Below are 14,614 nucleotides of genomic sequence, written 5' to 3'. Positions count from 1 at the left end.
CTAGGCATCATCTCAGTAGGCAAGGTGACATCAATGGGACCCATGCTGTCCTGGATGCTGGAGTGTAGGTGCAAAGCTAGCAAGTGAGCCCCTCTTACCTGAGGTTTAACTTCCAATAGTTTCACTTACCCGTAGTTAAGAGCAATCTGAAAGTGGCATATGGAAAATTCCAGAAACATTCATAAGGTTAAAGCTGTGTGTTAGTCTGAGACACCTATTCTGAGTAGCCAATGGAATCTTGTTCCTTCTTGCCTTGTCCCACCTGGGATGGGGCTCATCACTCTGCCACACTGTCTATGTTTCCTACCTTTGGTCACTTAGCCTTGCCCATGGTCCTGGTATCTGAGTGCTTGAGTTCAGATAATTCGTCTTTTGCTTAATGACTCCCAAAGTGCCAGACTAATGATGCTTGCAATTTTGATGTGTCAGTGAAGACTTGTGAAGTGCTTCCTTTACAGGAAAAGGATGAAAATTCTCAACTTTATATTGGTTTGCATGTACAGATGCTCAACGTACAATGGGGTCGTTTTCCACCAGACTCACTCTAAGGTGAAAATATTAAGTGCATTTAACATAACAACTGATCTACTGAACATTAATTACAGCTTTGCATATTTTATGATAACATGTTGATCATGTCCAGTAACTATTGAGTGTCTGTTTTCCAAAGATGCTGACAGCACTGTACATGTAGTATCCTTTGTTTACCTTGTGAAGTGTAGCTGAGCGGGGGAGCTCATGATTGCTGTCCAGCATCTCTGGAGAGTATCTATGGCAGACCTCCAGCCTGGAAAGAGACCAAAAGTCTTCTTACTTTCACATAATTCTAAAGTCAACAACTTGTAATTAAAGCCATTGTAAGTCTGGGAGGTCTGTTATTATTGGTATTTATTTATCTTTATGTGTATGAATGCACCTCACATGCATGCACTGTGTGTTTGTCCACTTGGTGCTGGTGGAGCCTGGAAGAGGGTGTCAGGTCCCTTGGAACTGGAGTTACGGGTAGTTGTGAGGCCACATGGGTGCTGGGAGCCAAACCTAGGTCCTCTGCACCTGCTGGCCTGGAATTCATTATGTAGACCAGGCTGGCCTTGAACTCAAGAGATTTAATCCCTGAGTGCTGGGATTAAAGGCCTCTAAGACACTTTTATAGGAAAAAATACCGTACACTTAGTTTGGTGCTGAACTTGGTTTCAGGATTCATTGGGACTGAAGGCTTATAGTGTTTCTGGAGGATAAGGGGGATGACTATGGGTAGCATGACAGGGGTAAGGAAAGCTGGCCTCTAATCCTGTCTGCATCCAGGCGCCTGAATAAGGCAAGCAGCTTCCTGAAGGGTTCTGATTGAGTGGCTTGTTTCAGATACTGATCAAAAATTTCAGTTTTATTATTCTTTTAGAATTACATTTATGTTGTGTGTGTGTGTGTGTGTGTGTGTGTGTGATGGTGTGCATGTGTGCCATTGTGTGCACGTTTGTCGTGGGGTGCCTGAGGAGGACTGAGGACAATATTCAGGACACTCCTTACACCACCATGTGTGTCCTGAGCATCAAACTCAAGTGCTCAAGGTCGGCTTTAAGTTCCTGAACTGTCTCTGCTGACCAGCGCTGGAATCTCGGGGTTCAAGTGCTCAGGACAGGATCCAAAGGAAGGGAAGTGCCCTTGTTTCTAAGGCTGTTTGTCTTTTGGTTCTATGGGCACTGGCAGCTCCTTTCCTCTTGTGGATCGCATGCTAGAACCTCTAATGCTCCACAGTTAGCATTTCAGGATCCAGACTGTGGCCTGCCGTCCCTGCCTTCCTCACTTCCTTCCAGCTTGGGTTAGAGTGGTCCAGGCAAACATGGAGATAGTTTGTCAAGCCGATCAGGTTGCACGGAAGTCTAAAACAGGGCATGGAGATATGCAACTTGCAAGTGGACGTGGAAAGAGGTCTCGGACCACACAAAGGGACAGCCATACAGGGAAGGTGCTGGTGAGAGCGTTAGCTAGGGTACGGGAGCGCAGGGCACAGACGTAAGAATATATCCCTGCAAAGGAAACAGCAAGCGTGAGGTACGTTCTAGATGCAGAACACCCTGTCCAGAACAGAATGAGCTGTGACCAGTGGTTAGGACCGAGGAAGATTTCCATGCAAATAAAGGATGTTTTCAGGTTTAAGCTGCCTGAGTGCTGCCTCCAGGGAATGAACTTCCCATTAATGGATGCGTGTCAGAGGCTGCCTGCTGTGGGGGTTACATCGTTCCTTCAACGTTTTCAAGTTCAGGAGCATCTTTGGTTTGGTGGAAGATGGGATGCATCTGCAGAGGGAAAGAACCAAAGCTGTAGGTTGTCAGGTCCCAGGCAGGCGTCGGCTTCAGGGGTTTCAGCAGTCCCTGAAGGTCTCCTACTTCCAAGTTCCAATAGCACGCTTTCAGAGAGTCCGATTAGGAACCCAGGAATCTTTCAGCATCTTCTGTCCCCAGTGTTGTGATCCCTGTCCTGCAGCAACCTTTGCGGGCAGGTGGGCTTCTCCCTTCTTTCCCCACGGGATCCCCACAGCCTGCCTCACCCTGCGCCTTTGTTTAGGAGGAGCCGCCCAGGGCAATACGCTGGCCGCGCGGACACGAGCATCCCCCAGGGCGCGCGACGCTCAGGACCCGTAGTACCCCAAACCCAGCCCGGTGTCCTGCAGCTGCACGGTGGGCGCTGCTGGTACCCAGCTCCGAACAGCCCCTAGGGGCGGGAGCGCAGGATCTAGAGGACTAGAGAAGAGACTGCGTGTGCGCGCTCCGTCGACGGGGGCGCGCCCGCCAGGTGTGCGAGCGGCCCGGCGCAGCTTTGTGGCGGCCGGTGTGCGCGTGTGCGCGCCGCGGTGACGGTGCACGCGGCTGGGCGGGCTGCGAGGGAACCCCGCGCTGAGGAGGAGGGGGCTCAGTCCTGATGGAGAGTCGTGGACGCCGCGCCGACCAGCGCGCCCGTTGGGTGAGCCGGCAGGACTGACTATTGACATTCCGTCCACGTCGGGAGTGTGGGAAGGTCAGTGGCTCTGGGCTAGGTTGTAATTTCACAGCCGGCGTGCATCTGGACGAGTCCTGGGTGTGACTGAGCGTGGAACTGGAGAGGATGCTGTGAGAGTGGATGTGTGTTTTGGCAAAGCACTGATGGCCTGGGTGAGCTCCGCGCGCCCATCGCACCAAGCAGTTAGGTTCACTGGGTTCTGTCTGGGAGGTAGGGTGACAGTCCATAGAAACCCCTGCCGGGTGTGCGAGTGCGGCACAACACACTCACCATGAAGAGGGGCGTGCATATGTATGTGTGTGTGTGTATGTGTGTGTGCGTGTGCGCGCGTGTATGCGTGTGATGTTGGTCAGTTCCCTGTTGGAGTCTGGTGAAAGACGCTGACGGACATGGAGGTCAGACGTGGGTGTTTACAGGTGGCAGTAGCAGGAAAGAAGCCAGTAACCCCAAGAGGATGCTGAAGCCAGGCTGCTAGGTTGGGGAGGGAGGACTTGTTTTCATTGGCAAGAGCAGAAGCCCCAGCCCGTCTGTCCCCAAGCCAGCTTGTGCCTGTTCCAGGGAGAGGCGGTAGAACTGGTGGAGTCGGTCCAGAGACTTTCATGAACCGGCGGGGCAAGGCCAGCTTGCAGCCTGATGCTCATTTCTAGAGGCCTTGGGTGGGTGTGGCAGTGCCAGGCACGGGTGGGGGGTCCTGTTTACGGGACAGAAGGACTCTATAGATTGCACTTTGGTTTTGCTTACACTTGTTATGTCTGGACTTGGGAGCTGGTAAGCGGCATCCTTCTTTCCTCTGTATCTCTCTTTCACCCTTACTAAATCTGAAGGGCATTTACATGCTACCAGGGTTTACGCTCTAAATTCATGGATCAGCTTCTGAATGGCTCCCATCAGGGTCTCCTCTAAAGGTATTACTAGAATTGTCCTGGGCCTGTATTGGGGCATGCCTTGTGATACTGAAGCCATCCTTTGAGCCTCATAGGTCTCAGTTTCTCTTGGTGAAGAAGGCTCTCATCCCTCTGTTCCTCCTGCTGTGGGCGAGGAATAAACAGAAAAGCTTGCACAGCTGCCTGGAGGTTGGGAGTGACTCAGGGCCTGTGAGGTCTTGGGCAGTGATTTTCCTCAGGACTTGGGAGAGGCTGTGCATCTCCTACCTCTAAGCAAGGGTTCTGGGCTGCCCAGCTCTAAGGGTGAGTGTCTGCTGGATGTGTCTGCTCGGGTGTTTGGAAGCTGCCTCAGGCCCCTTTTCCCTCACTAGATCTTGAGGAGCAGGGGAAGGTTCGGGGCCTGGGATGGTATGGAATGTTGAAGCCAAGACCTTTTGTGGCTGCTGTTTTGGGGCAGGGACAGATGTTCACCTTGGCAAGGGTCAGGGCACAACTGATGAGACTCTATGTAAGTCCAGGGTATCCTAGTTCCAAAGGAAGTGGTCTCTATTCCAGAAAGTCTTCCTGTGAGTGACACCTCCACAGCTTTTCACTCTCTCTTTTCCTAAGATCCCTTTTGAGGTGTGGTGGCTTATATCTGCAATCCCAGCACTTGAAAGGCTTAGACAGGAGGATTGCATGAGTTCAAGGCAAGCCTGGCCTGCAAAGTGAGACCCTGTCTCAGAAGCCACAAACCAAAACTCAAAATCAAACTAGAAATTCCCAAAGCATCAAAAAGAAACAAACAAACAATTCAATTAAGTGTGGCAGAGTCACAGAAGATCAGAATGATTTAAACTGCAAAGGAAAAGGGCCCTGACAGAAACTGTGGTGGCGACGTGGCACATTGGCCAAACATGAAGGCTTAACTACCATCTTTGGTGACAGCTGGTTGGCACTGAGACCTGGATGTGAATTGCTGCCCCAACCCCAACTCTGTGTGCTCACCCCCCACACCCCTGTCCCTACCCTAGGAACTCGTGGGAGAAGGGCTTGCCCCAGGGTTTTAGTGGGAAAGTGGATGGAGGGCAGCAGAGCAGAGGGTACGCAGATGAGAAGGGTGAGCAATGCAGAGAGGCTCTCCTTTACCATCTGCTGCTCTACTCCTGGGGGTCTCCAGAGGAGCCTAAGGGCTACATCTCAGAGCTGCTGTGTTGGAGAGAGAAACCATTAGCAGTTCCCCCTCCCCCGAGGGTGACTCCGTGGCCATTAACTCCCTCATGCTTCTAGATTATACAAAATGAAGCTCAAATGGTTTCTTTGGGGACCCACACCACTTCTGCAGAGAGGGCTTGGTGTGACCTCATCCAGTTTTGATGTGTGGCACTTAGAACATGCTACTTCCAATCTGGGGTGAGGGGCAATGGCTGGTCATTATGGAGATGGCTGGAGTAGGAGGTAGGGTAAAAGGCTTGGCAGTGACACTCTGAGGCATCCCACACACTGACCTGGGGCAAGTTTACCTAGATTTTTTGAGCCTCAGTTTCCTTATCTGGATGTTGTGATTCTTTTTTTGTGACAGAGTTTCTTTGTGTAGACTGGGTTGTCCTGGAACTCACTTTGTAGACCAGACAGAAATCCACTTTTCCTCTGCTTCCCAAGTACTGGGACTAAAGGCATTTGCCACCATGTCTAACTCTTTTTATTTCTTTTTCTTTTTGGAAACAAGATTTTGCTGTGTAGCTCTATGATCTGCATGCCTTGGCTGCCCAAGTAGCTGCCATTATAGGTAGCTATCTCTGTGCCAGCCTTTGTTGGAAAACATTATTTTTTTTGACGCAGTCTCATGTAAACCAGTCTAACCTTAAATTTCGGATCCTTCTACTTCTACCTCCCAAGTACTGGGATTTCAGGAACACACCACTATGTCTGATTCTTTATTGGATTTTTGGGTACGTGGCTAAGGTCATTACTGATGGAATAGCTCTGAGCAGTCAGGAAGGCAGCAGGGTCTGGTGGTACAGATTTTCACCCACTTTGTGGATGACACTGGGTAGACAACCCCTAAGACCCTTCCTAGTTGTGGAGTCTGAGCTTCAAGGGCCAGACTTCTGTTCTTGTTGGTGCCTCTGGGGCTGTGGCCCAGTTCCCCAGGCTGGAATAGATTTGGTTCACTGTCTGAGAATTAGAGCCAATGATACCCAGGAGGGTGCAGGAGCCCTAAAGTGGGCCGGGAAGGATGAGAGGGCAGTCGCTTGGAAGCAGGTGCTTGAAGGAGGACTGAATGCTTGCATTTGGAGATGGCAGATGGTCGTGGGCACTGGTCTGGGCTGTAGTCAGGAAAGGACAGGGCAGGAGGTGGGGGAAGCCTAGAGACATTGCAGACAAGACAGGAGACATAGCAGACTGGTAGGAGGTGGCCAAAATGCTGGAGCACAAGGCTGGGCGGTAAGTTGTCAGCCTTTGTCCCTGGAGTTAGAGGTGTCTGGGACATAGTACAGGATGGGCCTGAGGGACAGGGATGGTGGCAGTAGGGAAGGGAAGGAGCGGTTGAAAGTTACTCGGGGAGCCAAGCTGACTTCGTATGTCGGGGTCTGGCCCCTCCAGCCACTTTTCTTTCCCAGGCATCAATGCTCCTTCTGGGCTATCACACCCTCTTTGACAGGGGAGGTGCCATCTGCAAACACATAGGTCCTGTCATGATCTGCTAAAGCAGTTGTGGATGTGCCTTAGCAAGGGCCTGTTGCCATGGCATCACGTGGCCCCGGTCGACCTACCCTTTCACATCTCTAGGCAACATGGCACTCCCTCTAGGAGAGGTCACGCTGTGGGGAAGTATCCAGCCGCCTCCTGCTCTGTACGGACAGCTCACACTGGCATTACAAAGGTCACTGCCTCCGTCTTCTGTCTACAGGCAGGGTCACACCCCACAGAGGCTGGGTTGGGGGGGAGGTTCAGCAGTCATTTAAAGACAAGTCTGACTTCTGCAATTGTGGGTGGCTTTTGTTCTAATAAGTTTAGTTTAAAAAAAAAAGCTGATGCTGCTGTAGTTGTCTCCAGGGCTTTGATATCTCTCCAGCGGGGAATTCTGTTTCATGCCTGATCTTACCTGTCATTCTGTCCGTGTGTGTGTGTGTGTGTGTGTGTGTGTGTGTGTGTGTGTGTGTGTGTGTGTACACCTATGTTGGGTGATACTGTGTGTCCTGGAGGCCTTGCTATTGGATCAATGTATAGGCATCTCTGGTTTGTGGCGTGTCTCTGCACGTGCTCTGCTTGCTCTAGGTACCTTTGGCTGAACGTCAGCCGCCTTTGCTGGGCGCTCTCCAGGGTCCTGGAGAGTGTGATGGCAGGTGATACTTTACCCCAGCGGGGTTTCTGCTCTTCTTGAAGCTCTCTGTGTCTTTCCCCCCACCCCCCACTCCCGACCCCACCCCCGTCCCTCTTGCTGCCTAGTTCTGCCCTCTCACTGGCTTTCCTTACCTTGCCCTACCCCCTGACTTGAGACAGCTGCTTCCCCCTGTTGGGATGTGTGGGTGTCCAATGCCTTTAGGGTGGTACCTGGAGAGGGAGAGTCCAACCTCCAGCCCCATCCTCCTGAACTCTGTGTGGGAGGAGGGGTTTGGGTGGAGCTGATGACTCAGAATGGCTGCAGGGGTAGGTGGAAGGGTCCATTAGCTTTGATTGGTGAGGCGTGTTCCTCCTTTCACCCTCTGACATACTCTAGTTCTTGTCATCTATGTCGCAGGTGGCCGGCTCTCTCAGACCCCCTGTACCTACTCTTCTCTAATATCTTTGGTTAGTGTGGTTCTCTGACAGGAAACAAAGTGGGCTCTGGGGCCTTGGTCTTCCTGCTGGGGTCTCAATTGCTGCAGAATTCAAATGGCAATTATTGCTATCTAGGTCTCCCTGTGCTGGGCCCTGGCTCCACATGTCTTAGCTCAGCTACTCCCTGGAACAGCCCTTATCTGTGGGTGACAGTCCTAAGAAGTAGCGTCTCATTGCCATTTCCTTGTGGAGGTCACTTCCCCAAGATCACAGGTGGGAAGGGGTGGAGCCAGAGCCTGCACAGCCCCCCACACCCCGTTAGTTCTTGACGCTGCTTCCTGTGTCTTTCACTCTTTGTGTTCACCTCACTCCTTCCACTTCACTTTCAGGTAGGGCATTCAGGGCTATGCCTCTGAAGCAGGCCTCCCTTGCCATCCGGTCCCCTGTGAAGTTGTCCAGTCTCCCCACTGCCGGTTGGAGCAGTGGTGTATCGATCTATATTCCCAAATGTTCTCAGAACAGGCAGAGCCCAGAACACAGTACAGATTGAAAAACAAACCAAAAATAACCAATCAACCAACTGACCAAACAAACAAACAAAAGCCCCCAAACCAACCAAATCCACAATAAACCCCAGAAGCACTTGGGGAGTAATGGGCTAGTGACTGGTTAGGCATGCCTCTAACCTCTGCATCTGTCTCTAGCCCCTTCCGCTGTACGGCCTCTGGCATAGCAGGCGATGCTGCAGAAATGCCTCTAGAGCCAGCTTGCTTAGTTCAAATTCAGGCTCTGTTGCGTCTCTAGTGATCTAATATGGCATATTAGCCACCGAAATGTATGGCTTACAACAATGCTGACATTTATTTTGCTCATGAATCTGCAGTTTGGACAGGGCTTACCAGGGAGCACTCATATCTTCTCTACCTAGTGCCATCTGGGTGATTTAAGGTTTAGGAGTGAATTACATGCCGGCTTCATTGCTTATGTCTGGCACTTGGCTTGGTGTCACACATGGCTCCTCTCCTCAAGTATATTTATGCCTTCTTTTTGTGTGCTAGTTTATGCTTTTGCCCAGCATTGTGGTTGGGTGAAGGGCAAGCAACCCAAGAAATCCATGAGGAAGATATCTTGCTTCCCTTACGCAACCTTGGAATCGATACAGCATGATTTTCAAGGTACAGAGTCACACACACATTCAGCTCTTGACCTTGAATGTATGACTTAGTCTCTTTGTGCCCCAGTTTACCCATCTGCCAAGTGAGGACACTGTGTAGAGCCCTTCCTAAAGGTGGGGTTTGTAGAGGAAAGAGGAGAAACTTGAATGGAAAAGACATTTTTTCTTTGTGTCTTTTTGTGCACACATGCATGTTCGTGTGTTTACAGGTGCACAAGACATGTGAGTGTACATGCAGCTATACATGTACATGTGTGCAGGGCAGAGGTCAACCTCACCTCTTGTTTTCTTCCTTGGGTGTCATCCATCTTTTTTTCCTATGAGAAAGGGCCTGGACTCATCAAGTAGGCTAGGTTGACTTGCCCCAGGGATCTGTCCCTACCTCAGCCCTGAGACTACAAGCACACATCATCATGTCTTTTGCTTTTGTTTTACCCAAAACATAGTCAGATTCTCATGCTTTCAAGGCAAGCACTTTACCCACTGAGCTACCTCTCCAGCTCTCTTCCTCCTCCTCCACTCCTCTCCCCCTTCTCTCCTCTTTCCTTCCCTTCTTCTCTTTCTACCCACCTTCTCCTCCTTGTCTTCCCTTCCTCCTTCTCCCTTTTCTCCCTCCTCCCTGTTTCCCTCTCTCCCCGTCCTCCTCTTTTGTGAGACAAGGTCTTATTTAAACCTGAGCTGGTCCCAAGCTCACTATGAAGCTGAAGATGACATTGAACTTCTGATCCTCTTCCTCTTACCTCTGGAGTGCCGAGACTGCAGGCGCACACCATCACACACAGCTTATGTGGCACTCAGATGCAAATCTAGGTCTTTGTGTGGGTCAGGCAAGGATTCTACCAACTGAGCTGGCCTGGAAAAGGCCTTTCCTGTCTTTGCTTGTTTTATCATTCCAAGGTAGCCTCATTCTCTCCTACGTGTTGCTGGTGATGACACTGTAGGGGCGGGGCTCTAGATATGCTCTGGGCCTGGGTGTGGGTTGAGCCCCAACAGCACCTTCATCTTTATGCAAGAAAATCAACTGAATGAATCATGCATGTGCTGTTTTTGAGCTGCAGCCTCCACCCCTGTTAGTGTCTGGGCGAGCCCCCTGGCTCTCCTTCTGTCTCAGCCACCTGCCTTGCCTGAGGTTCATATTCATCTGACAAAGAAATGGTCCTTCTGCCTAGCTTGCCTGTCCTGGCCCGGGGTGGCGATGCTTCTTGGCCAGGCATTCACAGGTACCCTGGGGAGAACCTTGAGATTTGTTTAAGTCCAGCAGTCCAGCCTGTTGACATCTCGCATTCAACACTATACTCGATTGGAGCCTAGTATATAAGAGCACTGTGTGTTGGAGTAGGTTCTGGTTTGAATTCTACCATTGCTCCCGAACAGCCCTGGACCTTAACTTTTTAACTTCAAGGCTCTAGTTGATAATTAGGCAAGTGCAAATATAGTTGTGATAAGGATTAAATGGGAAAAAGAAATTTGGGCTTTCCTGGTTCATCAGAAGCTCTCAAGAAATGATTTACATTGGCAGATGTGGTAGCACAAACCTCGATTCCACCACTCAGGAGGCTGAGGCAGGAGGATCCAAGGGCAGGCCAGCCTAGGCCGCATAACGAGATTCTGTTTCAAACGTGGAAGGAACTGGGTCTGGTTAGCATTTGGTGGAGCTGAGAATTGCAGGTTCACCATTAGCCTGGTCAACTTAACAAGGATCTGTCTCAAAAGAAAAAGTTCAGAAAGGAAGAATGAAGGAAAGAATGAACTAAATTTATTATTATTCTTCTCATATCTGAAAGGCCCAGGATGGGGAAGTGGAAGTGTTTTCTCCATGGCTACATTTAGTGTCAGACTGGGACCACTCTTTCTCTCACCTGGTGTCCTTGTTGCAACACTGAAGTTTCTCTCCATCCCTCTCTCCCTTTTGCCAGAGACAATATGGTGGCTGTCTTCCTAGAAAAGGAAACAAAGACATCCTGTGCACTCCTTGCACTACCAGAAATTGCACATAGAGGGCGCAAGTGTGTACCTTCTGTCTCATCCTGGTGAGCAGTGTAGCCAGATGCTACACAAGACTTGGGGATGGCTCAGCTGGATGGAGTGAGCAGATGGAAGGCAAAGACCTAGAGGTGTGATCTTTAGTGAGAAGCCCCTTCGGGGCAGTCCCTAGTGTCCAAGTCTACAGAGAGCCAATAGGGACATCATTGATGATGGAAATTCTCTACTGAATGTCACTCCAGAATTTCTTACTGGATCAGAATCATCTGGGGACAATTCCCTGACCCTAAGTCTGGATGGTAGACCAGATAGCCTTTTCTTTTTTTGAGCCATGGTATTGCTACATAGTCCAGTTTGGCTCAGCACTTATTATACACTCCAAGCTGGCTTTAAACTCAAACTCGCTATCCTCCTGCCTCAGCTTTTGTAGTAGCTGGTATCGTAGATATGGGACACCACGCCTGACAATGGGAAGGAATTTGAGCAGTACATTAATTGACAAATCTCCAGGACTGTGGCAGGCACGGCTTTGAAGGCTTGCAAACCTGTTGAAGGCCAGTTAAGAACCTTGCCTAAGGCCACGTTACTGACGAGCTGCAGGGCTGGGGTTTGAACCCAGGCTCCTAAAGTGCAATTAGTCCTCATACTTAGAACCTTTGAGATGTGACTGACAGATGGATGGGCTGGTGCTGGGTGTTGGACCCCAAGGCTTTCTGAATGCTGTGCACACTTTCTATCATAGAACTACAACTCCACCTCGCACAGCCAAAAACCCATTTCCTAACCATGGGCTTGCCTCTTTAGGCTTCCTTTAAAGAGTATTTACTGCTTTTTTTTCCAGTTATAAAAATAAGGCCTCCTCGTTGTAAGGAAGCCTAGGAAAGTACAGGGAGGAAACACTCCTACCCCATAATCCTCCCTCCAAAGACTCTGCTCTAGAGTATGATTGGATTGTACTCACTTTAATCCACCCTGAAGCTGACCTTGGCTTTGCCCACCACTGCGAGTGCTGGTCCTGGTGCACTGTGCTGGCTCATGTGTACCCTGTTGCCAGGAGGTGTTTACCCCCTCCCCACCAGGTTGGAGACTCCCGTTGTTTCCAGCACCTCATGGGCAGTGATGGAGACCTGGAAAGAACAACTGGGCATCCACCTCTGAGCATGCCCCTTGGGGCGGGGGGGAATCTAAGAGAAAATGGAGCTGCTAGGACAAAGGGCATGCATATTTTGAAGAAAAAAAACTCTTGCCACCGAAGCATGATATACCTCCATAGCACTGCACCCAGTTTAAGCCTACATATGGATGAGTTCCTACCAATTCAACATACACTTATAAAACCAGCATCCAGATACCAAACCAGGATACTGATGGGTGCTTTGCAAGCTCTCTCTCTCTCTCTCTCTCTCTCTCTCTCTCTCTCTCTCTTTCTCTCCCCATTTCTCTTTCTTTTTGAAACTGATTCTTACTATGTAGTTCTGGCTGACTACGTAACTATCCTAGACTGGTCTCAAACTCACAGAGATTCTCCTGTCTCAGCCTCCTGAGTGTTGGGATTAAAGGCATGTGTGTGATGTGATGGGCACCTGGAAAGAGTGACCACACCCAGTATTTTCCTGTTTTTTTTTGTTTTTTTTTGTTTTTTCTTTTTTTTTCAGAGCTGGGGACCGAACCCAGGGCCTTGCGCTTGCTAGGCAAGCGCTCTACCACTGAGCTAAATCCCCAACCCCTATCTTCCTTTTTTTGATTTGATTTGTTGTCCAGGTTGGCCCTTGAACTCCTGGTTCAAGTAATCCTCCTGACTCAGCCTCTCTAGCAGCTGGGATTGCAGGTCTCTGGCACCACACTGTGCTTGGCAGGTACAGTTTTTTTTTTTTTTTAAAGATTTGTATTCAAAATGTCAAATTTCTTCTAGAAAAGCCGTGTTCTGGGATCCTTTATATCTCCTTATCTAAGAAGACCAGATGGCAGTGCCACCTGGAGTGAGGTGTGAGGGATCCGGCCACCTCCTCTTTGTGAAGACAGACTCCTTTGGAAAGCTTGGAACCAGCACCAGGGTCAGTGGTGGTTTGAACTCCAAACCTTGAGTTCAAGAGGCTCGGAAAAAATTACCCTATTCATAATGACAGCTTCTTCTTCCTTCTCTTCATCTTCCTGTGATCCTAGCAGTCAGGAGAGGGAGGCAGGAGGATTGCTGTCAATTCCAGGCCAGTCTGGGCTACAGTGAGAGACCCTGCCTCAAAAAACAGAGCAAGAGCCAGACAGATGGCTCAGTAGATAAAGCACCTGCCATGGAAGCTTCCGGAGTTCCCGCCCTTAGAACCCGAGTGGAAGCTGGGCAGGGATGGTGGCTGCCTATCACTCCAGCACTTGGGAGACGGAGACACGAGATCTTTAGGGCAAGCTGACAAGCTAGGGAATAAAGTGGAAACTGATCAAGGAAGACACTGCCCCTCCCCGACACCCATAAACATACAAGCATGTGTATACATACTTTCTAATCACACACACACACACACACACACACACACACACACACACACCCTATCTAACGTTTTTCTTAAAAACTGTGCTAATGGTTTAAGCAACATTAGCAACATAACAGCACAGGGGACTGTGGTAAGTCTGCACCCTCTAGAGTCTAGACTGAGGAGGGCCACGTATTCCATTCCCATTCTTTTAAGTGATCACTCTTGGGTCACTGATTACTCTTCTTTCCAGAAATTGTGTAGGGAGCTATAAGAATCTGCATACTTAGTTGGATGTGGTGATGTACACTTTTAATCCCAGCCATCAGGAGGCAGAGGCAGTGGGATTGATCTTTGTGAGTTTGAGGCCAGCCTGGTCTACAAACAGCTGGAGATGTTATACAAAGAAACCCTATCTCAAAAAATTTTTTTCTGCATATTTATTTAAACTGGTGGGATCCCATTATAGTGAGTTTTTTTGTAACTTTATGTAGTTATTTTGTGATACAGTCTCATGTAGCCGAGGCAGGCCCTAACCTCACTATGTAGACAAGGATGTCCACGAAGGTCTGATTCCCCTGCCTCCACCCCGTAAGTTCTGTGACTATAGGCATGCACTTAATTACTGTTATTATTCTATTTTTATTTTTGAGACAGTGTCTCACTCTGTAGCTTGGCTAGCCTTGTACTCACAGCTGTCCTCCTGTCTTAGCCTTCCAAACAACGGAATTACAGGTCTAGCTTTACAGTCTCACTATGTAGCTCAGGTTGGCCTTAAAATCAAGATCCTACTGCTTCTGGTTTATGCACCTAGAACCCAGGGCCTGGTGGATGACAGGAAGTGCTCTGCTGACAAACCACAGCCCCAGCCTCTAAAGTGATGCCTTTTTTTTTTTTTTTGGTTCTTTTTTTCGGAGCTGGGGACCGAACCCAGGGCCTTGTGCTTCCTAGGTAAGCGCTCTACCACTGAGCTAAATCCCCAGCCCCGTGATGCCTTTTTTTATTAGCTCGTTTTAAAAGTAATTATTATCCGATTGGCAAAAGTGTTGCCTTATTGTTACTTTGAAATGTTTGTGATAGAATCTCTCACTTCTGTAGCCCACAGCCATTCACTAGGGCGACTCCCTTGGCAGGCCAGCCATCCTGAACAGATAGGAAGGAATTATGCAATCAAAGTGTGTATGAATTTTGCTCTTGTAGCCCTGTTTTCACAAGTGACCTTTTGCTGCTGTCTCTGTCATCATCTTGCTTTTCTGAACTTGTGCAATGGGACATGCAGCCCTGGCCCTGAGAAAGGCACACCGGGAAATGACCTACATTCCCCTAGAGGTCTGTGTCTTTCTCTGTCTCTGTCCTTGTCTCATCTG

The 14,614-nt window shown here is 49.5% G+C and overlaps 1 protein-coding gene across 4 annotated transcripts in view; it reads left to right on the top strand.

Annotated features, from left to right (window-relative positions):
* Rap1gap2 (RAP1 GTPase activating protein 2) overlaps positions 1-14,614 on the top strand; it is a 217,125-nt gene that overhangs the window by 15,776 nt on the left and 186,735 nt on the right. Inside the window, exon 1 of one of the 4 annotated variants that reach the window (NM_001401654.1) lies at positions 2,784-3,015. The exons of the other annotated variants lie outside the window; for them this stretch is intronic. The gene's annotated coding sequence lies outside the window, so the exon portion shown is untranslated. Of the gene's footprint in view, positions 1-2,783; positions 3,016-14,614 lie in introns of those variants that run through there. 4 annotated transcript variants of the gene reach the window in all.

The sequence above is a fragment of the Rattus norvegicus genome, chromosome 10 (genome assembly GCF_036323735.1).
Source record: "Rattus norvegicus strain BN/NHsdMcwi chromosome 10, GRCr8, whole genome shotgun sequence".
Taxonomy (NCBI): domain Eukaryota; kingdom Metazoa; phylum Chordata; class Mammalia; order Rodentia; family Muridae; genus Rattus; species Rattus norvegicus.
This window is presented reverse-complemented; position numbering and strand designations above follow the sequence as displayed.